Source organism: Lissotriton vulgaris, chromosome 3_1, assembly GCF_964263255.1.
Source record: "Lissotriton vulgaris chromosome 3_1, aLisVul1.2, whole genome shotgun sequence".
NCBI lineage: Eukaryota > Metazoa > Chordata > Amphibia > Caudata > Salamandridae > Lissotriton > Lissotriton vulgaris.
Window position 1 is genome coordinate 761,479,212 of NC_141689.1, and position 26,013 is coordinate 761,505,224.

Below are 26,013 nucleotides of genomic sequence, written 5' to 3' on the forward strand. Positions count from 1 at the left end.
TATGTAGAGAGGTCAATTATGACATGTTTTAGAAATAGCTTTTTAGGTTTCCCTGGATTGAAAAAAAAGGGGGGGTTACAAATGAGGTTTCTTGTTGACAGGATGTATGCACCCTGTCCAAGCAGGAACCACCACTCTAGTCAGGGGAAGCCATATACACACCAAAAGAAAACTGTGCTCACCCTCTTTTTGTCACAGAGCAGGCCGGCTTATCTAAAGAGGCAGTGTAAAAAGTAGTTGTGCAACACACACATACACTAACACAATTAAAACACTACAAAAAGACTAAAACACAGGTTTAGAAAAATAGAGAACACATGTATGAGAAAATAAAGACGAGAATAAGAAACAGCCAATTAGTAGAACCGAAGTTATGAACCAAAAATACTGCTTGGAAGTTAACAGCTCTAAAAGGTTATTTGAGGTCGCGCCAGACAGGGTAAATCCAAAGTTCAGGCCTACTGCAATGGAGGGCAGGCCGGCTACAGGACTCAACCAGGTCCCACTGAAAAAGTACCTTGGATGGAGGAAAGCATCAACGTCAAAGACTAGAGAAGGTCATGCATCGTTGTCGATCCGTGGATGGAGACGAGTGTTGTCGTCGATAAGTGCCCTAGAGGGAAGCTTCATCTTCAAACCCTTGTATGATGCTGGCACTGTATCACGTCGAGCCGCACAGACCGTCATCATCAAGCAGCAGCTATGTCTGCACCAAAGGGTGATTCAACGGTTCTGATTGGCGCAAGGTCGCTGCTGCGTCGATGTAGGAAAAAGTTGCAAAAACCCACTTCTGAGACCCAGAACTGGAGGAGGCACCTCAGGCAAGGGTAGGACTCACAGATGGCAGAGTCCAGCAGCACCAAGAAGTCTTTTATGACCCGAGACTTAAAAAACTGGAGGGAAGCCAGCAAGCCCTTGGAGTCACTCTGGGTTCAAGTGAGATGGGTCCAGTCCTTGTCCTCGGCAGGACAGAGATCAGCAGGCAGTGGGACTGCTTGGTACAGCAAAAAAGCAGTTTATTGGAACAGTCAGCCTGACACTTCTTGTAGAACAGCAGTCTTTATTCCTGGCAGAGTTCTTCACAGGTCCAGTAGTGTACTGTCTTGGTAGGATCAGAGCCCAAGTACTTATACCCAAATGTGCCTTTGAAGTGGGGGGCTGACTTCAAATCAGCTCCTTGAAATGCACAGTTCCCCTTTCATCCCAGCCCTGTCTGCCAGGCTATCTGGGTGACGGGGTGTAATCAGCCCTTTCTGTGGGGACAGACGCAGCCTATTCAGATGTGCCAGCTCCCTCTCCCCCTTTCTGCCTTGAAAGGCTATCAGAATGCAGATGAGTTGTCTGTCACGTGTACCCTTTCTATGTTTGTGGCTGTGTGGAGGAATGCACAAAGTGTAACTGTCACCTAGTTCAGACGTGTCTTGGAGACAGGCTGCAGGCACACAGAGCTACGTTGAGAGCAGAGAAATTTCCACTTTCTAAAAGTGCCATTTCTAAAATAGTAATGTTAAATCCAACGTTACCAATAAAGAGGATTTATCATTACCATTCTAAAGATATTACAAATTAGTTAACTACTCCTTTCTCATCAGGAATTACAGATTAAAAGGGTTTTAAGGACTTCCCAATGCTAGCCTATGAAAGGAGTAGGCCAAACAGTAGTGGAAAACGAATTTAGCTGTTTGTCACTACCAGGACATGAAAAACGTAAAAGTGCATGTCCTAATTTTACGTACACAGTAACCTGCCCTTAGGGCTACCTATGGCGTACTTCACCGATGACCTATATGTAATAAAAAGGGAGTCTAAGACTTGGCAAGTGGTTTTAAATGCCAAGTCAAAGTGGCAGTAAACTGCACACACAGGCCTTGCAATGGCAGGCCTGAGACTGGTTCGAAAGGCTACTTGTGTGGGTGGCACATTAGCACTGGTTAGCAGTGGTAAAGTGCTCAAAGTCGGGGGAAGATCACCTAAGGATAACTGTTCTTATGGGGAAACAGTGAGTCACTTTGTTTGGTCAGGGATCATATATGTTTATTCTGAGAGTTAGGGACTGCTACACACAGAGGATTGAAATGTTCCTGACCACACATAGCCTACAGAGGCTCCAAATATATGGGTAAGGTACTTATGGCAACTTAGTAGTCTTGTAGGCGGGAACAGTTGTCTTGTAGAGGTGACGTGAATCCATAGGATGGAAATTTAGTACTGCAAACATGTGATTGAATTTTAAGGTCTAGATATGAGGCAAGCACTTGAGTGTAGGCTGTTATTATGGAAGTGATTTCTGTATTGCGCTTTCCTGGTAAGAAGATGTTGCTGTGGCTTGTGTGAGAGATCAGAAGTGCCTGAACCACTTTGGTAACTTTTTCTGTGTGTATGCAGTATTGATGCCACTACATTTATGTTGGGGACTTGTATTCAAGTTCTTGATAGGTAGGTGTAAGCAGAGACTCTGGGTTGAGTATACAGACAAACGATTTAACAGAGGTGGATGATTTAGGAGAGATTCCTTGGACTTGCAAGGGTACAAGCCTGACCAGAATATTATAGAGGTGAATGGTAAGACATTAGTTGTCTCAGGATTTACTGTAAACTGATGTTGGGTCACAAAGAGCTAGGTAGAGTTGCGACAATTTGCAAGTTGTGAGGCCTCAGACTTAGAGCTGAATCATAAGTAAAGATGTGTATAATCAGCATAGAGCCGATAAGCGATAGTAGAAGTGCCTTGTAACTTCTGAACAGCAGAGATGCAATAATAGAGCCCAGGAGGGTGCTGGGTATCATTGCTGGCGACAGTAAATAATGACGAGTGTCCACTACCTTAACTTACAGTACTATGCAAGAAGGGGTAGCAAAACCTCAAGAAATGGCGTGCAATGTGATCAGGCCTAGCTCATATTCAAGATTTGTCAAGCTATCTGTATTATTACTCTAACAATCAGTATATCAGACTATCCTGAAATGATGTGAGCACAGCGCTGTACATCTGTAGGGCTGCCAGAAACTGCCTCCTTCTAAATTATTGAGGTTGTGAAACATGAGCTATGTTGCATCTCTGCCAGCAGGGTTGCACGCATATGCTCCCATCGGATCCAGGGAACGTGTCACTCAGATAGACAAGTGGGATAGATAATCAATAGTGGCACGCAGATACCGGGCTCTTCTGATCAATGATGCACCGCTGCACTGAATGCACAAAGGGGAACATTATTAGCAGATCATATCGATCCTGTTCATCAGCAGCTTAAGGCCGAGAAGGAATCTATTCAGTGCTTTTTCCGATGTGCACTGCTTCCAATCGACTGGCTCCCCGCCCGCCCATGCATGAAGCCAAGCGCAGGCTGGCTGCAGGAGGCGCGCAAAGCTGATTATAGGGTCATAGTGTGCCTACCGGGTGCAGTCGCCCCCCCTTCCCATAAAAGACATGAAACAGGTTGTTGTCATTCACCGCGTAGTCTTTTATTTATTAAACTTAAACTTCAAGCAGTGACATTAATCTTTTATTCCTCTTGATTGAGGTTTAAGGTAAATCTTCAAAATTACTTGCTTATCAACACATATTATTAGATAACCTCAAAGTTATAGACTGCCATTATATTTAGACCCCACTCTCCAAGGGGGCCTTTTGCTTGTCCTTCGGGCTGTGCCAGCAGGCCACAACCAAAATAGCCTGCTCTCCTTAAGTTGACCGCCCTCCGGTCAACAGAGCCGCAGGTAAATAATCTGTCACTACTGGTGACCAACATACCGGGGTATACCCCCTCCAATGTTTATAAACCAACACCCCGTCATACGGGTAGGGCAGGAGTGGTCAGGACCACCAGCAGGTCAGTCCCGCCTCTCCCGCCAGCCCAGAGTGCCACAACGACTGCTTGCCCTTTTCCATGGGCAGCCAGTCCATACCAAAAGGGGAAGTCCACACCCTTTTCTTGCCTGGGACCCCGCTGTTCTCTTCCTTGATGCAGGGATGGGTGGGTGGGTAATTCTTCTGCTGGTCTGCTGCCGCCGGAGCTGGAAGAGGACAAAGAGGATTAGTTCAGCCTCCCCCGGGGCTTTGTACCCTCGGGGGAGGGACGGTCAGCCCTGCCTCCCTGACGTCGCATGCTGGCTCTTGCCTGCCCTGATTGGCTACCACTTTTTAAAAACTTCCCTGCTGGCTCTGCCCCCGGATGCCACTAAGGGCGCCACGCCTCTAGGCGCGGGTGGCGCCGCTCATAGTGTGCCTACCGGGTGCAGTCGCCCCCCCTTCCCATAAAAGACATGAAACAGGTTGTTGTCATTCACCGCGTAGTCTTTTATTTATTAAACTTAAACTTCAAGCAGTGACATTAATCTTTTATTCCTCTTGATTGAGGTTTAAGGTAAATCTTCAAAATTACTTGCTTATCAACACATATTATTAGATAACCTCAAAGTTATAGACTGCCATTATATTTAGACCCCACTCTCCAAGGGGGCCTTTTGCTTGTCCTTCGGGCTGTGCCAGCAGGCCACAACCAAAATAGCCTGCTCTCCTTAAGTTGACCGCCCTCCGGTCAACAGAGCCGCAGGTAAATAATCTGTCACTACTGGTGACCAACATACCGGGGTATACCCCCTCCAATGTTTATAAACCAACACCCCGTCATACGGGTAGGGCAGGAGTGGTCAGGACCACCAGCAGGTCAGTCCCGCCTCTCCCGCCAGCCCAGAGTGCCACAACGACTGCTTGCCCTTTTCCATGGGCAGCCAGTCCATACCAAAAGGGGAAGTCCACACCCTTTTCTTGCCTGGGACCCCGCCACAGGGCGAGTAGCTTACTGGCGGGCTCGCCCTCCCCCCGAGCTACCAGCCTTCTCAGTCGGCACCGCATACTTGTTCATGTAAGCCTGGGAACCCTGGACCCATGGTGCTTGCGGATCAACCCCCGCTCTTACCAAAACATGACAATACACAGCTGATGGCATACTGGGCCATCCATCAGCCCTTCCCATAGGCTGCAGGTGATGCATTTCGATCCTTTCACAGTCATGCTTGAGCATTGAATCTATCTCTTTAGGCAGTAGTAACTCAATTAGTCACTCTTATCTTTCCAAGTGAGAATCATATACTCCTGGTATAACGGAAGAACTACCTTAGTGTTCCACGTTCCCCTGCCTGGAACACTTGTACCGTTCGAGCAGAATTCTATACAATTGCTACTATTTTTAAGAAGCGATATAATTGAATGGCGTATTCCCGCCTTAACAATTTCCTCGGCTAGTACTATGTCAACCTACTGGCTTTACCGACGCTGTTGCTCCTTAACGCAACTAGCAATGGATCTAGGGAGGGGCTTTTAGCCCACAGAATTACTCATACAAGGAACCATAATTACCTTGTGTGTCAATTCACTTTCTAGCTACCCAAACTACGACATTAGGACTGTTGGAAAAAAGATAAAGGTGATGCGAGTGGCATGCCGTATGCCGACCCGAAATTTCCCCGGAATATATTCATAGTGGTGACTTAGCTGTGCAATTCCACCGTGATAAGCGAGGTTTAGAATGAACACCACACGTCCATACTATATACTAGGAGCCAACCTGTCTTGTCTGGCAATGTAGATCTTCCTAGCGCAAAGGGTGCCATTAAGGGGGGACGGCCCTGACCTAAAACACATACCTCTGTTTTCAAAATTAAATGCAATTGGTTCTCCCTAGATTGTCCGATTTCCTTTGTTTGGTTTTCTAATGAATGCGCCACTGAGTATGAAACACGGGGAGTCAACAAGAAAGCCATTCACCGAACGTGACCTGGACCTTTCAGAAAGGCGCATTAGACAAATTTTTTAACAATTGCTGGATACTATGAGTCATACAAAATAGCTGTCACAGTTTAGCAGGGAGCCTCGCTTAGGTATACAAAACATGCCAGAGAACTGACTTATGCAGACGGATAGGTGGGGTGATGCCGGGGGGCGAGGCTACCAGGGAGGGATTTAGAACGCCAGTCTTTATTAAGGAGAAGAATTTTTTTTTTTTTTGAGTTCGACTGATTACTGCGGAGCTTTAAGGAGGGCATTCCAAATAAGGCAATATATGGCGAGGTCAGGCAGGACCACAGGTTGCCGTGCCTGCTTGAGATATGTATCAATTATGTTACATCAGGGAGTGGCATCATGAGAGCTGCTGCACACCTGTAGCATATAAAAAAAAAAACAGGCTCCAAGTTCATGTCGAACCACCTAATAAGGACTAATAAGCCTACCGAGGTCCTCGTGTGTCTGCCAATTCCTGACTCAAGGGATATGATTACCAAAGAAAACATGGATTGGAGTCGAAACATCGGCAGCAATAACTCGTCCCGGTTTCCCCGGTGTAACCGAATAATAGAATGCATAGCAATACTGAACTTGAAACTGGGAAACAATAGCATCCCTTCACCTGTTACGTGATTGTTCACCCATTTGTAATGAATCGGATAGCCGTGAGCCTATGGGTACTTACTGTGCCTAATAAATTGTCATCTTACGCCAAGACATTAAATGACACCAGGAAAAACGTTATAATAATGGCAGTTATAAACATTTGCAATATTGAGAAAAAGTCTACTGCTATGCTGCTATAAAGGGTGTCTAACCGCCCGTTAGTTCTGGTCATGCGACCTGTCTTAAATCGCTAGTTATTGGCACTATGCCCCAATGTTTTCTTAAGCTGCTCTGTTATGCTAAATGTTTTGCATCATGTATTAGGTATCAGGTAAAGGCTGCCCCTAATCTTACCCGTACACCTCCAAAGGTTCTTTCCAATCACCGTACTTTGTGATAATGCTTTATGCTTAATGGTTTAACCAAGGGCGTATCCTTTTTTTACACAAAAACGCCACTCATTGTGCAATAATAAGTGACAACCTTCACCGAAGTAATTCATACATCGTTAAGCGAACACTATTAATAAGATCCCCCAGATCACACATGATTGTTCGAAAGTAGGAGACAAGGCAGATAAACAGTTCACCGATTGTGTAGACAATACATCAGCGTCACGGCCTTCCTCTACTGAGGAACATTTCAAAGGTTCATGGCAAGTGCCAGCAGGCCCCTTACCTTATCCATATTAATAACTTCCAGGGCCCCGCAGCGCGGTCCATCCCTGGCAGAGTTACCTACCACTCGGTAACTCCCCCAAAAATTCATTTTATAGGTATCCCGGGGTAGGGCCGAAAGGTCCGGGACCACCAGCAGGCCAGTCCCTCCCCTCCTGCCAGCCCGGTGCACATACTAAACCCCCTTCTCAGGGGAAAATTCAAGTAAATCCGTCCCTATTTGGAGTATCCCCATTTCTGCTGCAAGAAATTACGCCACCTTCTGCCTTCTTGCCCGGGTGAGGAGTGGTTGTGCGAACCGGAGTAAATTGCTCCTGGAGCTCGGTGGAGAGAGATCGGACTGTTTTTATTTATATTATTTTATCTTGAGAGTTTTATATAGCGCGGACAAGATCTTTGCAGATATCAGAGCGCTTTACATAGTAGGGGTTCGCGAAGGAGGATAGATTACGGGTAAGTCAATAAGGCTAAAAGTACAAATGGTGGCCAAAGGAACAAATATGCCCTCCCACGCACCCAGACCCAGTAGCGGGCCACAAGCGCACCATGTATGCATCACAATTAAGCTCGTGACACTAGACTGGGAGCTGCAGAAGTAATCAACAAATTGCTGCGCATCTTGAGAAAACATTAAATATGCACTGCAAATCTTAGGCTATTCGGCATTCATGGGAAATCTTAGCGCATGTATTTAGGTCACTTCAATTGAAACCTGTAGTGGGTTGTTTATCTCATTTGTAAATCCTTAGCGTGATGTGCGCTTCACTCTTGCTTATGGAGTTCTCTTCTTTATTACGTCTTGCGGGTGTCGCGCTGAGAAGGGTAATACTTCCGGGTTTTAAATTCTAACATGCCCTTTCCCACACGCTGTAGAGAGCCTGAAAGATAACTAGGTTTGGTCCGGCTGCGTGTGAGTCATGACAAGAAATAATTGAATTACGATTCAGAGGCAAGCAGCCGTGCCTCCTCCGACTGAGCCCAATACTAAATGTGTCTTCTTGCATGGACCTGCACTTAGGCGCAACAGCCCAAGTTCTGTAGCTTTAATTTCATGCATGCTTGTGCATCTAGTTACGTGACTGAAAAATTGTGTGTGCTTCGCTGCTCTAGGGCAACATAATTATAGCTGAAGCATTTGAAGCTCTCCACAATAATAAGCTTCTCCTGAAATAGTCAAGAGTGAGCTGTACGTGCACCACTAGCGTATACCTTTTTAAAAAACCTTTTTGAAGCACACAATAGAAGAAAACCGCGACAGTTCAGCTGGAGACGTAAATTAAGTTGTTGATAGTTAACACTAAGGATGCAAGTTGTAAACAAAAAAGAACACTTTGCCTAACCGGCATAACCAGAAATATTCGTCCTTTGGTTACTTTAGGACGAAGAGTAACAAAGCGTTGCTTTGGCAGCTCTGACTATAATGATAGTTTCTCCAAATAGGAGCCCGAATATAATTCTTGCCAAAGGCCCCCAAAATGCTTTAGATGAGACTGGTTGCTATCCCAGCCCAAAGTTTAAAGCAAACGGTCACAATTGCCGCTTTGCATCAAGTAGTTTAACGATTGTTTCATAATTGTTTTATTGTCGTTTCCCCTGTGACATCAGCCGTGACTGGCGGGCCCATGTGATCCGATCCTCTGCTATCTATCTAACATTCCCCCTCGGTCATTGCATAGCACAGAGGCACTGGTGCGCTACCTAAAGCATGGGAGGAAGCCTGCCCTTATCTAACCCCCGGGTTTTAAATTCCACAGCCATCGTCTATTTCAGGTCACACACGGCCACCGGCACTTACTACCAACAGATGTTGGTTATGCCCTGAACTGCAAGAGACACTGAATATCACAGCTGCTGGGTGGGTGGGGTGTTCCATTAGTAGCAACCATGTGGCCGGCAATTCAAAGCTAGGCAGCACCCGAAGCAGCTTAATTCATTTATCGGTGTGTTAGCCATACTCGGCCCTGTAGGTAGGACACATGGCCATTGCTGACAAGAAACATTTTTTTTTTTTTTTTTTTTATTTACATGCCTGCCTTCTTCGAAGGGTATTTAACGCACAAAAGTAAGGTCCCTCGCGACAGAGCTTATTCTGTTCGAGGACCACATGTCATGACAAGTCGATATATAGCTCCTGGCCCCCGAGGGTACTGGCGAAGAAATATCCAATAAGGAGACAAAGGCTTTGCAGGGTATTCACAAAATTAGCATTGCTGTACCTATCCATATAAGACCGGGTATCAAGCTTAACAATTTCGTCTCAAAAGGTAGATAGTTTAATAGCGACCCCTGGTGAACACAGACTGCGTAAGTTATGATCGGTTCTAAAGTACGTGCTACCAGATGCATCCTTTTTCACGGGCCACAGTCATTTTCATTCATTGTGTGTAAACGTGAAAAATATTGCCGTATAAATCAAAATCTTGTTCATCTTACGCTATTTTTTCAATCCTAGAGCGCCTGCGCATTCGTGTGCTCACCATTCCGTGCTCTGGAAACGGATTTGACCTGACCTTATGTAATGTTACTGTCACTCTTGCGAAGCGCTTCAATACCTTTGGGTCACTCGAACTCGCGCTTTATAAAATTTGCCAAAACGTAAAACCAGCATGGTGTATTGTAACTAGTGCTCATGAAAAAACGCTCCAACAATTAAATCTAACAAAGCGAAAGTGCATGACTACTAAATTTAAATTAATGCGTGGTTCTTAACCCACTAACTGTAACGATCCCTGTGTTTAACGCCTGCAGTTTTCATACCCTTTGTCATTGCTGTCCCCGCTGTGGACATCTTCCGAAGTTCGCTGGCCGGACTCTCCATGACGGTATTCCCTTCTGTGAAGCGTGTCCTCGAAGGGAAGGAAAACAGAAAAAATCGATTAGGGCTAAATAATCTCGCACTACTGACCGTGTACCGCTGCTGGTGCTCGGTGAGCGTTCTTCGTAACCAACATACAGACATATACTAATACTCGCCTAATGACTACGCTGTGAGGCCCTCTCCTTTCCTCCACGTGCAGTAACTCAGCTACCACCTTAATTCTTCTGCTGGTCTGCTGCCGCCGGAGCTGGAAGAGGACAAAGAGGATTAGTTCAGCCTCCCCCGGGGCTTTGTACCCTCGGGGGAGGGACGGTCAGCCCTGCCTCCCTGACGTCGCATGCTGGCTCTTGCCTGCCCTGATTGGCTACCACTTTTTAAAAACTTCCCTGCTGGCTCTGCCCCCGGATGCCACTAAGGGCGCCACGCCTCTAGGCGCGGGTGGCGCCGCTCATTGGTGACAATGCCATTACTAAATGAACGGATGTACTCTGCAGGGAGGCTTTGAAGGGGATTCCATACTAGAGACGGAGCACAAATGCGCTTTACTGCCTAATCTGACAAAATAGATTTCAAGTATGGCCGATCTAAGTAGAGCAGAGAGACGACCATAACGTTTGCCAACTTAGGAGCTGCATTTTCAACCTAAATAGTGGGAATTTCGAAAAACTCCAAACATAATTGGTTGGCAGTAATGTATTCTTAATGTTTCTGAAACAAAAAAACGACTATATATATTCTCCCCTGTTCTGAAACAAAGTTAATAAGTATACCACTGAGGCAAACACCATTCTAGGGACAAGGTTCCCAAATTACAATGCGCAAATCGATTAATCCTCCTCTTTCGTCTAAGATTTGGATAGAATATGCATGTTTATTTGGTGATTAAAAAACAATAAACGTATGAATGAAAATCTCTAGGTATTGTGGCTTTCGAGACATACTCACTGTCTTCTATGTATACATCATTGGTCTGTCTGCACAGTACTCATCCCACTCGGATATGCAGGGCAATAACGTGAAAAGCATATTTTTGTCTTTATTTATTTTTCTCCCTGGGTGTAACCATTTTTTTCCCTTTTGGAGAGACCCTTTCCTCTTCAACTCCAGTTAATTGTGGGACTGCCCTCAGCTTTCCTGCCTGGAAACTACTCTGGAAAACACATGATTAATGTAAATTTGCTTTCCTTTCCAGTGCAGTCCACAATTCACAAATTGTTTGTGAATTCCAGTAAAAGTTACAACTTTGTGGATGTCCCACATTTAACATGGTCGCCCACTTACCCTGAAAGCCCACTCTCGATTATGATGGCAGAAAAGTCTGCGGTTATAAGTCTGACCGACATGAATGAATATCTACTGATTCTGTTCATATCAGTTAGGGACTGGCTGCTCGCATCTACAAAAAGTTTTCTGAAGAGGGGTCATAGACATTGCGTCTCACTGCCTCCCACATTCCACTTTCTCACTCAACATTACCCTGCAAATCTCTCTTTGGACCATGTTTAAAACAAAAAAACTGCCATAGTGAACCGTCACTCCATCGTAAGTACAACTGCTCCAGTTGCTAAAGTTGACAATACTAGGCATATTATCAAGCAGGGCGTTAAAATTATCGTCTTTTTGCGGCGATAATGGGCTTGATAATATGCCCTGGAGAATTCCAGTAGAAGCCCAGGTTCAAACCAGAACATGGGTTTCTATTGGAATTCACAAGTGCATATTATCAAGCCCATTATCGCCGCTTTAGCTGCAGTTTTCTGCCACTAAAATGGCGATAATGTTTAACAAACTGCTTGATAATATGCCCCTAGATTTCTGTATCACTGTTGCCAATAACGAATAACTCTGGTGGTAAGCCGTATACTTCATACTTTTATGATTTTAACTGCAAAAACTGTTGTTTTTTTTTTAAACCACAGATAGTATTGTTTTAGCCTGAGTGCGAGACATATCAGAAATACAATTTGTGACTAAAATCTTCCCTTTCGTTGGTGTTGTATAAAGTAATCACTCCAAACCTACACCTCGGCCGATGGCAGCTAGTTATGGCTTGACACTCTTCGATACATAGCTATAGTTCTTCTTCTTTCACTGACAAATATAACCGTTTCAGATAGCCTTGCCACTGATGATAACCTTGCAGTAATCCATTAGAGAAGGATTTTTTTCCTTCTGGAAGTGCTAGTATCTCTTATCTAATGTTGTTACCTGTTTACCACTTGCAGTAAGACTAGCACCCTTGCTACACATGGCAACATTTTCAGCTTCAATAAAAGGGAGAAACGTCCCAGGCTACAAAGGCATGAATGACATAAACAATGGGGAGGAGGGGCAACTAGAAGAGATATTTTTTTCTTTTTCAAGAAATAAATTTTGCCTCACACAAATAGGTCACACACACACCAGTAAGTAGAATGTACTATACTCCATTCCGGAAAGTGGATCATTATTATGAATATAGTAAATATATGACGCCACATTGCTCTCTCTCGCTGCTCTCTCTTTCCTTTGGCCCTCTTTTGCTGGCCTCTCTCTGCTCTTTTTAGGTCTTGGCTAGGCAGCGCATGCACTGTCTCGTCGAGAGATGCTGTAAACAGTATTGTGGGGGATGCTCCGCCCACTTTCCGTCTATGTTTTTCATTGCCTTCAATCTTAAATTCAGAATTTTGATTTGTTTTCAGATTGTTAGTCCCTCCTCCTGACAGCCATGTTGTCATTTATATCCTTCCTTGGCTATTGGCCCCTTTATTTTTGCCCCTGTGTCCCCCCCCCTCCCGCAGTCTGTGATTTTTCACCCCCACTCCTGTTCATGCCTTCCTGAACCCCTACCCTCCCATTTCCAATGCAATAGGTTTCGAGTAAAAACGCATCCTATTGCATTAGGAAATGCTTGTTTGGCGTGTGATTTGTGGGTCAATTCGCACTCTTTGTCTTGCATGCGCTCGATGCTTTACATCGTATGCATGCATGACAAAAAAGTGGCGTTTTTCCAAATCACTGTGGGAGGCAGAGACAGCACAAGCAGCGAAGTGGCGGCTGGCCTGGCCAGTCACTGGTCGTCACTCCTTGTTTACATTGGTATGCTGCTCGAAGTCCAGACAACAGACAAGATCCTTGGCTCGGCGAGACCATGTTTTTTTCCAGAGCGCTGCAGGAAGTCAGAGCCAGCATGTTGTTCCCGCTGTCTTTACATTTCTGCAACATCTTCCTGTAAAGAGTAACCGACCCTTGTTCTTTGCCATCTTGTTTTCTGTGGATGTCAGCCTGGTTCGAACTTGCGAGATGTTTCTATGGCTGCCAAAAAGGCAGTTTGAGTCACAGTGACCTGTCAGGCGATGATCTGCAAAACACAAGGCCTGGGCAAAGGTGGGTGCCAAGAAGGTTATGCGGTCTTATAGGGAAGGGACGGTGATTCTTTCCCAGCCCACGTGACTGCTACAGTATCAGTGAGTGGCCCAGAACAAAGGCAGTCAGGAGCTCTTCTCCACTGTGGATAAAGACATGTACAGAAACCAACATCTTGTGCATCGTCCCACACTGTGTTAGTGTCCCCAAGAGACCTCAGCCATTGTGCACAGTGCAGCCTCTCCGCGGCCCACTCATATATGTGCTCCCACCCTGCCTACATCGTATCCCCAAAATAAGATGTGGGCAGTGCATGATCCATAAATATGGGTGGTTGTGGAACGGGGCAAGCAGTACTTTAGGGTGGCTGCTGTGTGAGCTGATTGTGGGTGTGTGTGTGGCTCAACGAGTTAAACCTCCACATCCCCCGTACTCGGAAAGCCAGATGGGGTGGTAAGGCTTTTTCCCTCCTGGCCCCTAAATGGTGGAACGATCTTCCATTAGAACTTAGGTCCCTCCCCTCCCTCCAAACTTTCAGAGCAGCCCTTAAAACTCGCCTCTTTGTCCAAGCGTACATGTAAGTGCATGTCTGTTCGCTCTTTGTTCTTTTTGCTAGGCGCCTTGACACCTTCGGGTTTTAGTTTGCGCGGTATAAGTTGCAAAAATAAATAAATAAATAAATAACCTTCGCTCCTGTGCTTTGCAGTGCACCATCATTAGTGATGCATCATGGCGGCTCAGTGGAATAGCTGACTTGTAAGGGATCTTTCTCGCATGCGTTGCATATGTGGTTGACTGTTGAACTTTCACTTTGTGAGTATGCGTTGGAATGTTTGACGCGCACATTTACTTCTTTTGTGACGAGGGGTGGTATGTGCTGCTGAAACCGCTCCTCATTGCCAACGGTGCTTTGATGCTCTGCAGCGCGCACAAGAAGGGTGGCGGGAGGTCAGGAATGGGCAATTGTGTATGCGGGGCTCGTACGCAGGGGCTTTGCCGCACTTTATGAATCCTTTAGTCTGTGATTGCAGTATTTGCTGCCTGCTCTTAAATTAATGGTGGTGTTGGTAGAAATAGTAGATATTTTTGGTGCCCACTTGAGTTTGCGGTATTAGTTATCCTTTACAATATAAGTGCCCAGAACACACTTCGGGAAATAGGCATAGAACTAAAACACTGGAGTGCATTCTGTTATGATGACAGACATTGCCTTATACCTCATATGGGAACAAGCTCCTTCTATAGAGTTTGTATATGCAACCCCCCACCCCCATGTTCCATCTTTTCCTGTCTCGCAACATGGAGAAGTTAATTTTGATGTAGTCAGATCTAGGACTGCTGTTGCAACTGTGTGTACTTCACTAGAGGTGTGTTTACCCCGCTTGTCTTCTCCCTCCCACATTCAGTTGCAATCCATCATTATTATGCGTCAGGCCACTGTCCTGAGTGAATAGGACTGCATGTACCTGCTGTGAGTGGTCAATCCGGGGTTGGCTGTATATCTGCAGGATGTTTGTAACTCCTTATTGTGACTCATCCTCTTCAAGTGTGAAAAACTCTCCTATTGTTAGTTCAGTTAGATTGGAAGATGGCACATGTTGGCAGCCGCTCATTTCCCATATAGTTGAGTTGCCGTGTGGTAAAATAATTCTGTATGTGGTCTGCTGTAATGATGCCCTCTTTTATGCTATGCAATAAAATTATTAGATTTTTATACATGTCTCCACATCACCCTTCTGCCCTTCCAGCATTCCAGATATCAGGCGCTGCTGTTGTGCATGTTAATTGTACTCAGCTTTATTCATTTATTTATTTATTTGCGGTATTTGTAGAGCGCGACACTCATCCCTAGGGATATCACGGCGCTATGAACCAGGAGGGACTACTGAAGGCATATGCTGAGAGGTTACGCTTTGGGGAAGAGGTGTGTTTATAGTTTTTTCCAACCTTGGAAGTGCTGTTTGCTGATGCTGTGTAGTAGCATTCAAAATTAAAAGCTATAAAGACGTGATGACGCGACCTCTACTGGCAGCATTTATTTTAAAGGTGGCTGCATGTTTGATAACGTGTGGGTGCTTATGCATCACTGCCCGTCCTTAAGAAATGACGTAGGTGCCAGTTTTATATTTACCAATTCAAAATGGCAGTCACTCAAAATGTGAGCAATGGAAGGTATAACCACCGATGGCCCAGATTTTTTATATTAAAAACAGAACTTTGGACTATACCATTCCCCGTTGAAATACAATATGTCTCTCCATGTGTTCCCATGCCTGGCATGTCACGCAGTTTGGTGCTTACTTTCCCTCCATGTTAAAGAACAGTAGATTTTTCAGCACCCAGGCTAATGTGCTGCATAGCTCAATACATATAAGGTCCCAAAGGCGAGACCGGTTGCATTGCAAATTCTTGTTTCTTTTTCTAGCGGGCTTGTTCCAGAGTTCATTTATAAACCTTACAATATTTTCTCTTCTGCAGTACGGCTGTTTGCAGCTTCAAGTGGAATGAAAGAGTGATGAGCATGGGGTGAGAAGGGCATCGCAGCGCTATTCCATTATTCAGTATTCTGTCTTTTTATATATGGCACAGTCAATACCAGTTTGTTTACAAATTTCCTACAAGAATTAAGTGCACACACCTAGGATGATTTGTTATCTGTGCAGATGCCCGAGAGTGTGGGGTTTTGCTTTGAATAATTCCCCCTTTAGGCCAGCCTTGGTATATTGTGCAGTCCAGATTTTTACTTTGCATTCTGGTGCTCGTAGTCCGGCGTATAAAATTCAGGATTATAAATCCTAGAATATAATAAACAAATCTTGACTAAATTAATGACTCTTTACTAGATCGGAAAATTTCAGCCCTCTAGACCCTCTAGAGTGCACATTTCTTGGTAATAAGGCAGACATGGTGCAATGTATTTTTTTGTTTGATTCCCAAGCAGAGCAGGTTAGAGTTTTTTTAATGTGTTCCCAGAGGACCAGCAGGCTCAGAAAGAACTGATTATCTTATCAATAGATATTGTGTGTAGCTGTGGGGTGGCACCGCTTATCTCATTGGATCAATACTTTGTTTCCACCTAACTATGGCAAGAGCAGACAGCGCTGTGGCTCAGAGGGTGACAAGTGTCTGACTGACATGTTAGAGAGCTGCGGGCAATTGATAGGTTGGAGCAGAAGGTTACATGCACCAAACTCCGATGCATCAGACCACTTCCTGTCACATCAATCCCATCAAATGGAGGCACTGGCAGCACGTGGGTAGGTACTGGATACCTTTCCGCTGTCCCTGCCAGTGAGCCCTCCCCATCCCACTTTTAACCCCTCTGGCGCGGCTGGAATTCTGCGCCTGTGCGGCACATTCCGATCGCGGGCGTGGTCATGACGGCTCGCGGCCGTCATCAGCACACGCTCACTGTAACTGATGAAGACCGGGAGCCCTCATCAGCACCGAAGGGGTTAAACATATACAGACTTGTTAGGGCTGACTCTTAAATTTCAGCGATTAGGCATAAGTTCTGAGCTGCCTTGTCTATCTTGAGCAGATTCATCAAGTTGGATTTCTCCAAACATGATAAATCGGGAGACTAGGCTAGAAATCTGTGGTCTCCCACCCAGTTCTTAGTTTGTAAAATAAATAGAACCGGTGTCCGCATCTCTGGTCAGAAACGCCCTGCTGGCACAATTAAATGTCAGTGCACCGAATACCAAGGCTGCTGAGCCTTAAATACACCTCAGACCTCTTGAATCTACTACCAGGGTCTCCCAGCCCCTTTATCTCACTCTTGCAGGTACTGGCCATCTGGCTTTGTGACGGTTGTCTGTCTTTCTCTTCCTCCATTGTTCTGATTTGTGTGCCTTTCCCCCTTTAACTCTTCTAAATATCAGATGAAAAAAAAACATTAAGAAGTGCCGGTGGCCCCTACTGCTCCTTCCTGAATTGGGAGGTATGGCATGTACGCTTCTGAAGTTAGATGCTTTATCTCTTGAGGAATCTAAATGTATGCACATTGCGAGATCCTCTTTCTACAAAACAATTCAGAAGAAATCATATGATTCGGAGAAGATTTTCACAATTCTTTGTACTGCTCACTTTTGATCTTTGGCAGGTCATACACTAAGGCGGTGGAGCATCGCCCCACGGCTTTGCAGCAGTGAAATAAAGGAAACATAACATGATAATAACTTGACCGTATCATTTTATGTGTTCCTGCTGTGGCAGCTTTGTGAGTGGGGATGCTCTGTTCTCAGAGCAGGGGGAGTGGTGGCACACTGTGTAAGTGAGCATGAATGTTTGTCCAGATGTCTCAGGCTGGGCAAGCAGTCATGCAGACTTTGAAAGTTCTCCACCAAGGCTGTAATTCAGTGTTGTGATTGGCTCGGGGAGCCTAGGTGCTTTCTGTTCCAACCTGAGACAGGAGAGAGACAGGGTGACAAGGTAAGTTCATTTTAATTTTATTTTTTACACTCCCTCCCACCACCCCCCCTTCTCTCCCCCCTTCACCCCCCTTCTCTCCCCCCCCCCCCCCCCCCCCGATCCGTGCCAGCCTCCACTGCTTTTGAATTTGAGGTTTGAAACATTTTATCACAACAAAGAAATATTGAAATGACCTACTAAGTCCCTGAATTGCAATGAGTGTTTTATAACTCAGAATATGATTCTGCAATTTCTGTCCTCTGCTGTGAACTTAAGTCACAGCTCAATCGCCTAATAGAGAGGTCTGGTCAGACGAGACTGCCTTCATCAAACAAACGGACTGTGATGGAAATCAGGTAATTTTCCGGTGTTTAACAAGCCATATTCTCTCGGACATTCAGATTGGCAGCACATAGTCAATTAGCTTTGTGATAAAGTCGTTTCTAATTGTAGTTAATTTGAATGTGTGCAATCCATTTCAAGTCGCTTGGCAACCACTTTCTTGTTTTCAGAGGACCACGTTATTGAAGAGCGAGTACAGCCACCCACCACTTCTTTCTCTTCTTTGCTAATATAAACATTACCAATTCCACACTTCTGTAATGTCGATTGAGCAGTATCTTAAACGCAGACACCTTGCCACAAATTAAAAATATGTTAGTAATGGTAAAACAAAACTGTGGTATTGACTTACTGCATATAGTGAACACATCCAAGTAACATGCGAGAATCTTTAGAACTATCACATGCTGAAAATAACAAGCACTGAAATGACACACAGTCCTGATTGCTAGATTAGTTCGTACAGCAAAAAAACACCCCTATCCTTAGTGCATAATAGACGTCAAATTATACAGAAACTAGAAATAGAATGCACCAACACATTAAACCAGGTGGTATATTCACTGGCAAACCCCTAAATGTGTGGGAAAATCCCTTTAAATAACAGAAAGCAAAAAGGTTGAGGCAGCAGCAAACATTTCCAGGAAATACAGTTATTGCTAATGAAATACCAGCCAGCAGTATGAAGAAAAAACGTGCACATTAGGCTACGTTTCCAATATAAAGTTTCATAGAAATGTCAAGTTGAAGGAGGTCAGTACAAAACTGTGCTCCAAATAATGTATCAGAAATATTGTTGTGCTTTGCTGCAGCAAATACTGATAAACAGAATTATACCAAACGTCAAATGAAATGAGAACTTCATTCATTACACACATTGTGTAGTTTGGATTAAATGTATTTAGTAGTTCATGAGATATTTTTGCTACAAAAAAGTACGAGTCAGACATTGAAGAGTTAAACCTATTGATGTGTTGATAGCTGAAGGGATGTTCTTTTTTGGTGTGTTTATAACCTTTGAGCCATTTGATGTATCTGCACAAAATCTAGAATATTGTTTGAATATTTAGCTTACTCGTGCAGAGATCTGATTGGCTGCCAACACTTCAACCAGGAAGTGTTGGCAGCCATCTTGGGAATCGGACTCAGCCAAGTTCCAAACAAAAACCTTTAAGAAATGAGAAGGGGGCAGGGTAGGAACACCCTTCCCCCCTAGGTCTGGTGCACGGGTCCCCCAGGGAAGTAGTCTAGCTCAAAAAGCATAATTTTTGCAGTGAACATGGGAACAGATTTGTAAATTTGCAGCAAAAATAAAATTACAATAAAAAAACAAGCATTGTCTCCCGCCCTTGTATGAGCATGGAACCCTGAATGGGCCTGGGCCTGGGGCTTTTTTAAAATTTAAATAAGGGAAGGGGCCACACGAGGCCTCACCCCCATGGGCAATCTTCCGGGGCTAGCAAATTGGGGAAAGAAAAGCAGAGGAGAGCTGCGCAGCTCTCCTCCGGAGCCTTTTATGAGCCCTAGGAACTACTACCTCCCTGGGGCTTTATTCCAAAAAAGGAGGGGGCCTGCCCAGACCTCCCTCAATTTTCTGTGTATAATAAAGGAAAGGGGGCTGATCCACCTCCTCCGGGTTTTTTTTTTTAGAATGGTGTGCTGTGTGGCCCTCCTCCCAGGCCGTTCTCGGCCCCAGGGATCACCCCCTCCTGGAGCTTTTGATGGCCCTGGTGACTGACACCCCCTCCCCCCCTTCCCCGGGACAGTTCCCTATGTCCCAGGCTTCCCACCCCTGGGATATAGCTGTTTGCTATTGATTGGCAGGAGCTTTCGCAGCTCCCGCCAAGGGAGAGCAAATAGTAACTCCACTCTCAGCCGGAGGGAGCAGGAAAACAGCTCCAGCTCACTTGCAGTGGAGTCTTCATCTGTTTTCCTGTCTGCTGCCAAGTGGGAGGGAAAACAGATGAAAAAATTGCTCCCACATGCAGGGAGCAGCATTTTCTATTCCTCCCTACATGTGAAAGCAATTCTGACTTCCGCTGGAGGCAGGGGTCAAAAGGGACTGCAGGGGCATTGAGGCTCCCCGTGGTCCACAATGTAACACACTGACCTTTACAAGCATGAAGTTACATTATGTACGTTGCAAAGTCCACAAAATACACACCCACGATGGAAAAACACTAGCAGGGGTCATAGTACAATGGGGATACAGAGCATAAGTTTAGCTTGTGCAGCCTGGTATGAACCTATCCACATTTCAAGGATATCTGGCCTATCTTCCCCTCTAGATAGGTGGTAGAAGGCCTTGATCTAAAAGGAAAGGTGTGCGTTAATGAGCTAACATGGGCATTTAAGAAACTAAACTTACCACAGACCATTTCTCGTAAATGAGCAAAATACAGTTTAGAGTAGGCAAGCAACAGTTTCTATTGCATCAGAACATGACCTTTTACCTAAAATGGCGGCCAGATGTCAACCTAACTAAAGCAACATTTGTATCAATTGATTAAGTCTTACACTTGCTACGAAAATACAATGTATTAGCCATATGAATGCTAACATATTATACAATGAAACACTCTTGAAATATTAGAATTACGTCTCTATTCTATCAACGGCGGCCATAATAGAATGGAGTTGCTAAAGAACAATAAGATGGAGCTCACAAGAGATATTTTTGTTGCCTTTACCTCGGTTGTCAACTGGTTGAATACACTATTTTATTTATAATAGGTATAGCATATCCTTTGTTCTAAGAGCGATTTTAAGAATGTAAACTACTCTTCTGCAAGAACAAACAGAAGCAGTAAATTTCAGAGGTTTGTTTCTTATGGAGCACGCATCCTTTTCTGTAGATTGGCTTTTCAATGTTTGAGTTAACACTTAGCAATGCATTTAGTTCAACATTCACAGTTCTTCATTTTTAACTGAATTTGGTGCTAAAAGAATATTCCTTAAATGGATGATACAACATTCAAGTTGGAGAAGGAATGTCAAACCTAGTAGCTTTTAAGAGAATTTTGTCATTTTGAAGCCGCTAATGAGAATGTGTTTTGTGCAGTAGTTGCCATAACACAGCACCATTATGTTCCTGTTCTCATGCAGACTAAAAACAAAGCGAGCCTTGGCGTACTCACATCATCGAATAGCATATCCGCATTGGCCATCACTAGAAGCATTCGAGTGCCTGAACCTGCTCCTTTCACCGCCATCTCCAGCAGACACCTCAGACAGCAGACATGAGAATCCAAGCAGCATGATCCACAGCACTCCGCATACAGATACAGAATGGCATCCCGGCTCCTTGATCACTGCTGACAAGATATGGAAAGGGAGTAACACAAGCAATGCCGCACCACTCACAAAAAATGTGCCAGTTGAGTTCCCATTACAAAACCATTCCGCTTGCCCGTAGTGTGCAAGTGCAACAGAGTAGTGTATTGATTAAAAAGGCTATTTCGTTGCTGTTAAAGATCACTGCACAAGTGTATGTCTTGTATGGAATCTCAGTGTTGAAAAGGTTGAATGAGTGCTGTGCGCCAGTAAACTCCACTCCACCGGTCGTTGGCAGAGTTTTAAAACTCTTTTGGCAGATTGGAGTTTACCGCTCACCCTATCACACACCCACTCACACACCCATACAGCCACTCACACACCCACTCACAGACCCATACAGTCACTCACTGATCTATAAAGCCACTCACACATGCACTCGCAAATGTTAAAGTTAGAAAATAGATTTTTTTTTAAACTTAGAAATTCACTAAAAATAAAAAAGTGACAGGGACGTTATAGTTAGGCTCAGATTTCACTCATACAAAATGAGTGAAATTCAACAGTTATAGTTACCTGAGCTAAGTATAGCTTACTCCCTCTCAATGCACTGCTTATGACCCCACAAATTACATCAATCATGACATGGTCAGTGACATCACAGGTGAGATTTCAAATGACGTCACTGATAACATCACTATTTCACTTGTCTCCCATGATGCTGACTTGACTGAATGTCTTGTTTGATGTACTGTTAGTCTTTATATTTGCTACTTTTGGTTTGGGCTGAGCCTGTATTTCAACCAATTATGTTAGTCAAATGGGATTTCCCAGGACGGAGGGGCCCGTTTCTACAACCGGATGCTCCCACCCCCCACCACTTGCTTTCCTGGTGTGATTTGCCTTGCCAATTCCTTAGGTAGTGAGCTGTCAATATGGTTCCAAATTTTTGGGAGCAATTTGGCACGACTGTCCTTGGGGGGGGTGTGGTGGGGGCAGGTTTGTTGGGAATTTGGATCTCCTTGGGCGCATAGTATGTCACCCTTTCCAATGACTGATAGGACCTCTACTGTTAAAGTATGGGGCCTCAATCCCTCTTCTAAGCTGTATAGGATTCAGCTGTACCTTAAATCGTGTAAAATCCAAATGGTATTTCTCCAGGAAACTCACCTTATGAAAAGAGAATGTTTAGCATTACATACACACTAGAGATGGAAACGTTATCCTACTATTTACTACTCCTTTGCCAGAAGTTGAGGATATAGGTTCTTCATGGTACTCCCTTCCATACGCAAGTGGAGATCATTGATCCAGAGGGATGTTATGTGGTTTGGGGTGGAACAAATTGACAGGAATAATATTGCTTTTGTTAATGTGTATGCCCCAAACTCAGACAAGCCCACGTTCATGGTCTCCATTGTTTCGCACATCTTTAAGGTATTCCAATTCCCACTTATATTTGGAGGTGACTTTGATCAAGGGCAATATCTGCTATGCATTTGATCTCACCCAGGTCCCTCTACCCCAGATCCACAGGGTCATCCGACTTGCACTTGAATAACAGACTGAGGCTGAGTCTACATGTGGAGGATACACAACACACACACATGCACCGTCTATTCATACTATTCCTGCTTACATGACGTTTCTTTCCTATTGGACATATATTTGTGCTCCACGTTGCACCACACAAGAGTCCCCCAGATGAAAGACCTGTCCAAAACTTGCTCTGACTGTAACTCATTATTACTGTCCCGAGGTGTGGCCGTTCTAAACCCTCTATACCTAGCTGGAGATTGAATGTTCTTACACTGGATGACCCTGCCTTTCATGAGGGGCTGGGGGCTGCAGTACGTGATTACTTTGCTGACAACGAGGGCACAGCCTCCTCTGCCCTTGCAGAATTTGGACCAGTAGCATAGGGAAATCAAGCAACAGGAATACTTTCTACCAGACCAAGTACTGCTCCCTGTTAGCACTGCTGACCTGGTATATACCACCTACGCCTGGAATGTGAGAAGCTTCTAATGTTAATTGAATGCCTCTGTGCTTATGGCTACAAGGCCTACACCACCCGAGTGCATAATGAGCGCAACAAGATGCGAAAGTTTTTAGGGTGGTTGGGAAGCCCAGATAGGCATACTTCCCAAATCCTTAAGATACTCACATCTGATGTTAGGGTGTTAGACAGACTTAAAATCAATGAGGCTTCGTGCAGTCCTATGTTCACCTCTATATTGAATGAGAAGGAGCTCCCAGTCTGCCAATGCATGACTATATTCTTGCAGCAGGGGCACACAGGCTTCCTGTTGATGTGGCAACTACTCTAGAAAGCACAATTGTGGTCCAAGAAGTAAGAGGGGCCATTAAAATGATGGCCTGAGGCAGGGTCCAAAGCACAGATGGCCTTCCCCATAGAACTGTATTCAACATATGCAGATATCCTGGTTCCAACTTAACTAAATTGTTTAATGCAGTTAGCGATACAGACTTCCTTCCTCCGACACTCTGCGAGGCCCTAATTGTACCCCTTCTTAAGAAGGATAAATGTAAGGAGTTGGTTACCTTTTATAGACCGCTCTCTATCCTGAATGTTGATTACAAGATATTGAGCAAACTGCCTGTAAACAGGCTCCTCCTCCATGTCCAGTGGTTCCTTGTTCACCATGTTGGGTTTACTGTTCGTTTATTGCTTTTTGGGGGTTTCTCCACTTCTTCCTGCAATTGCTCCTATTACAGCGTGGTACTGGTTTGGGTAGTTACTGAATGTACATTTACTTGCTTGCATGGATATAGATTTATCCCATCTACTACTTTACCTACTACACCATTGGTATCTCGATTTTTCATGTGGCCTATTACCCCTCACAACTTGATTGTTTGATACCGTGTTCTGCTTTTTATCAATGTGAGTGTACCCAGAATATGAAAAAATGCTAATGAAGTCTGTTTTTTTAAAAAAATGACCAACACCCATTGACGTCCCTGGTCATCTACATGAACAGCATGAACAAACCCTATCTCCATTTTCCACCTTCATGATTAGAAAACAGTTATCATAGAACTCCCACTATCCTCTTGTCTCCCCAGTGGTCATGAAACCTTAATATCATACCATTTGTGCAATGCAGCAGCTTTGGCAGCTGCACTGCATTGCAACAAAAATGAGTAAATCTGACATATGTATAAGAAACAAATATCCCCCGTGATGTGTAAAATGTATATTTGAAAATAATCCAAGGGTTTTATTCTTAACTTTGTAAAATAACTTGGCCTTCGTACTTGGTTCTCTATCTGCTCATTCAAATACTCAATGACATACACTATTATTGCCATGCATGGAGGGGAGATCTTTTCCCATATACCAATATTTTACCAATAAGACTCATTTACCGAGAGCGACAGCAATACATTGTAAACTTACTTCAGAATTTTCTATACGAACTGGTCTAGACGGGAAGGGGACTACGTACGGCTACGGACGGCTTTGGAACAGCTCTGGTTTGACGAATCTGCAGCTGGATTCGAACGAGTACGGATTACTGCACAACATACCATAAATTAAGACAAAACAATAAAGGGGATATGTTGTTTGAAGCCACTGAATAAAGGGCCAAGCACTACCCTTGACACGCCGCAATCCTTGAAAGAATTGATTCCTTTGGATGCTTCATCATTAAACACACATCCGCTTCACTACCCTTGACTCGCCGTAATCCTTAAAAAGAATTGACTCGTTTGAATGCTTCGTTATAAAACACGCATCCGCATCTTTCAAACTACATATGAATGCCAGTCCCAGGAATCCTGGGTCCCCTATCGAACTGTAACAGAATAACGTTCTATTCATTGAACCAAACGATACACTTGATGTTTTTGAACCAGTGATCCTGTGACCACACACGGCCTGGCCATTGTGTTGCAACTTTGCTTCTTCAATAATACATCGTCGCGCTTAAGGAGCTTCTACTATTCATTTTGCCCTGAAGAAGTCCCCGCAGGGACGAAAGACGTCGGCTGTGTCCTTTAACATTTGGAGTGAATAAAGAAAAATCTTTTTTTGAGAAAAAAATTGTCCTGTTTCATATGAAAAATTTCTTTTGAATATATCTTGTGTGCAAACTAGAAGACCTTAGTTTACACATGTCCTTGTTGTGGTGCACCTTTGCTTAAAATTACGCTTTGTTACTTCAGAATTTTGTTCTCACCTGATTGAAGTTAAGGTAAATCAATCTATGACCATCCCAGGTTAATAAACATATAAATTATGATAGTTATCTCAGGTACTCTAGTCTCGACAAATGTGAACAAAAGAGACAGGATTTTAAGCACACCTGTGTCACAGATGTACTAAGCTTGGTCACTTTACTTATTTTATTTACTTTACTAATGTCCCAGACCTAATTACATGTGATTTCATGTACTTTCATTTATTATATGGGTTAGAACAGATTTCCTATTCTCATGTTCATTTGAATATTTGACATATATCAATCTTCTTAACGATCTGACTTTCAGCATTTGTTCGATAATGAATCATATTAATAAATGATAGTCTATCTAGTTTCTATTCTAGTCACTGCGGACAAGTGTTTTTAATGTGCCTTTTCACTTTACCAAGAACATACTGTAGAGTCTTTTTAGGTTAAGGATTCAACTTTAGAGTTTCATTTGGGATATTTTTTGGCCTCTACATTTTTAGATTAAGATAATCTTCCATTGTACCACCACAGCCAAATACATTAAAGTCAATT

The 26,013-nt window shown here is 44.1% G+C and overlaps 1 protein-coding gene across 1 annotated transcript in view; it reads left to right on the plus strand.

The window, feature by feature from the left end:
* Nucleotides 1-26,013, plus strand: part of PRR16 (proline rich 16) — a 1,156,273-nt gene that overhangs the window by 1,035,808 nt on the left and 94,452 nt on the right. The window lies entirely within an intron of this gene.